Raw genomic sequence first — 4,069 nt, 5'->3', positions numbered from 1 at the left:
GCATGGTATATATTAAATATAACAAATTTTGACTACTATATGCTATTGACATTTGCACCATTGACTAAGCATATCAGGCATAAAAGTTCTTGTTTTACAACATTCGATTTTTTTTATGATCACATGCTGTTTTCATTTGTATTTTCATTAATCTCTTTTCTTATTTTTACATAAAATTTTTTACTTTCTGGACCATCGTCAAAATGTGTAAATTAAACCCTTTGATTGATACTTGTTTAATAGGTAGACAGATTATTGCCTTGCCATGTATATTTCATTTTAATTTATGATATTTCTGAATGATGTAAAACCTTGTAGATGTATTCAAATGTATTCAATTTAATGCTACTGATGCATAATCTACTTGTTCCACTTAAGAAAATTTATAGTTTCAGATTGCACACTTCAATCCAGCACTAGATGGCGCACTTGTGTTACAGTTGTTCTAAGATCTACTGGCTTGACATAATTATAGTTCAAAAACATAGCTGATATACAGTAAAAATAACAGACCGAAGCATGATGAAATCATCAATCACACCTCTAGGTCTGTTTCTTTAAAGTCACTAGATAAAAAAAAAAAAAAATTCAAATATGTAGCCATATATGACACTTCTAGGCAACTATGGACATGACAGACAGTGTACCAATATATCAATCCTAATAATACATGGAAGCTCATATTTATTTTCTGCTGATATTATATAATATATTACAGACTGATTTACTGAATGGAGTACAGTAATATATTGCCATATAATCAGGAAAAATGGAGTGAATTATGCAGGATAAATGTAAATTTATCGGCTCTGGTTGGTGCATCCCCGAGCGGGGTCAGGAGAAGGACTTTGGGAGTTGTCCTTCGGACACTGCGAGAAAATTTTGGGGGTCCGCGGCTCTGCTTGGTGCATCCCCGAGGGGGGTCAGTTCCCATCCTTAGGGAGGTGGGCGGGCTGTGTCCCTGCACACAACCCGCCCACTCTCCCATTGCATGCTCAGATCAGCGATGGGAGAGTGGACGGGGTTATGTCATAATGACATCACTCTGGGGGACGTTTCTCCCTCTTTTAGTGACACACGGCACCCAGCGCATGCGTGGTCGGTAGCCGTTGATTTTAGTGGTCCGTGGACCTGAAAAGGTTGGCAAACGCTGGTTTAATGTATTGCAGTTGGAGGAATGCAGCCAACCATATGTATTCTTAACAATTAATTACAAGGTCTCCTAGGGCTGTATTTATAAACAGGTAATCAGATTTTACCTCGAACATTCCCCAGTGGGAATCAATTACTCTCATTGAAAAACATGGACCTGGAAGATTCCCACTATGGAATCTCTGAAGGAATGTCTAAAGTCTAAATGTCTAATTTTATAAATAGAGCCCCTAGTAGCCGAAAAATCTATATCTGGCCAATACACTCAAAATTGATATGTAGAGAATATATATATATATATATATATATAAAACATTGTGCCCAATTCAGCAAAGCTCTTCAACACCGGAGAAGATAGACTATCATGAAAGAACCTTGATGACCCATCAATCCTGAAATCAATCTGGTCCAGAATTGAATATTTTTGCCAAATGATTTCTTAATAAATCCTTTCTAGGTTTTCTGGGTTACCCAGCTTGTCCCCTAGTAGTCTATATTCTCCAGTCTTGGGGAACATTTTTAATAAATTAGGCCCAATAAATGGTCATTTAATAAACTTTTACTGCCAAGCCAACTAAAAACAATGGAAAAACCACTCAAACAGCTAATCCAACAGATGTCCAAATTTTGTCCATTGTGGTCATTTCAATACCATACACTCTCATAGGAACTGATTAGAATCTTTAGGTATTCGACCATAGTAACTTGTTCTGGCCAAACAGTTTGGTCATTCAGAATTAGGGACATCAAACAGTATCACAATCCCAAGATCTCCACCACCACCCAAAAAAGGTCCCTCCACCTCTGCTGTTTCACTTTTTCAGGAGATTTCGGTACATTTTAGCACAGGGGAACATCAGGATACAAGTAAAATGCATTCATTATCAACCTTTCAGTTTATTTAATATCTCTCTGCACAGGTTTTGGTAAACCAGCACAAAAGAAGGTGTAATAATCACTTTACAATTACATTGTTCTTTCTAGTTATATTTGATGGAGGTCCTATGTACAATGTAGCCTAAATCAAAAGTGGAGGTTTTCTATTTTACAGAGAACATCTGGAAATGATCATTTCCCTTAAGAAGTCATCTGAAATATCTAAGTATAGTTCTTGTGCCTACAGCTTTATATTTGCAGATTTTCAGTGTGAGATCTAAAGCATTGCTGTCACTGAAGTGCGATTTGGTGATTTTATTAGTGTTCTGTGCACTGTTCTCCTGAATAAAGAAAAAGCTGTACTTGCAGAACCTGCTGTGCATATATCTACCCACATCTGCTTCATGCATTCGGTGGATTTGGGATATCAGAACCTCTCCTGTTGCTTTAATATACCCTTATCAGTCATCAGATACCAGTCAGTGAGAGTAGAGGGGGAGAGGGGGTTGGCTTTAATGTTGAAGTTAAATAACCAAAGTTTTGTGCCACCATCAACCTGGTGGTGCCAACACAGAATACAAAAAATGTGTTAGTTTGTTTAAATGCAAGCAGTAAAAGATCCTGCATTTGACGGATATCAGTTTTTTATTGTCTACTATACAGCAGAGCTCAGAGAGGGGCAAGAAAAAGAAGCACAAAGAGTCAATTAGGTGTGATGTGCAAGGAGGATGGCGATAAGTAAATTACCGGGTTCTTGAGAATGTGAAACTGTAGCAGGGAAAGATCAGGATTCTTTCCCTGCCAGTTTTAAATGTTCTGTGTGGCCGTATCTGTCTAAATCTCATGACATAATGAGCAGAAATTCAAATCCCATTGTAGGTAATAATATGTTTAATATATAAACTCTTACTCTTACATGGGTACACCCAAATACATCAGAAAAGCATTGATTCGTTGAAATCTGACACTTAGATTTCTATTTTTACTTATGTAAATTTAACTAGATTTTTGTTCATTTTTCTTTATTTATAGCATAGTGAATATACCAGTAATATACTATACAACTAATGCATAGTGCAGGAGCAGAAGTGAACTGGTAAAGCCATCTCTCTGCAAACGTTAATTTCTCCAAGTATTATCATTCTCATTTTAACTTATTTGCTTGTAGTGCACCTGATTTAGCTATTAGTGGTTCCCTCCCTCCATCCCCCCAATCTATTTGTTGCTATAATTGCAAGAGACTAATGTTTCTCTCTATATATATATATATATATATATATATATATATATATACTGCTTTAACTGCTTTAATTAATCTAACATTACTTTGTCCCAAGCATTACGGTGCTCTGAAATAAGGACTACTACAAGGTGAAACTGAAATGTATGCAAATTCCTTAAAATTCTAGAATGTGTACTTTTTATTCATGTCTGAATTGTTTGATTTAAAATTTTACACCGAGGAGCAGAGGGGCCAAGAAGAATAGAAGAATGTCCCAAACATTATGGAAGACACTTGTGTATATACTGTAATAATATGTGTGTGTGTGTGTGTATATATATATATATATATATATATATATATATACACAGGTAGTCCCCGGGTTAAGGACATCTGACATATGGACAACTCCTAAATATGAACGGGGCTTCCCTGCTCCCTCCTGTGCAGGTTGGAGGCTTAAAGGGGGGAGGGGGGCAGTTTTCATGATTTGCAGAAGAAATCTTTTGCAAAACACAGTTAATGAATGTCTAGGCTGCATAAAGTTTCTTTCTTTGTGATTAGCTTTTATCACGGATTTTATACAGTAACTGACACCATGCTGCCTAATAATACGTTGAGACAAACATCTGTCCTAATTACATTTAATAAAATAATATATATGTTCCAACTTACATTCAAATTCAACTTGAAAACAGACCTACACTTTTTATCTCGTATGTAACCCAGAGACTACCTGTATCTGCCTGGCAATACATTTTATTAATAATAATGCAGAAAATTACGAAAGCTCGTTCTTGGCTGGTTGGTTTTAAACCG

Source organism: Pyxicephalus adspersus, chromosome 11 (assembly GCF_032062135.1).
Source record: "Pyxicephalus adspersus chromosome 11, UCB_Pads_2.0, whole genome shotgun sequence".
Lineage (NCBI taxonomy): Eukaryota > Metazoa > Chordata > Amphibia > Anura > Pyxicephalidae > Pyxicephalus > Pyxicephalus adspersus.
This window is presented reverse-complemented; position numbering follows the sequence as displayed.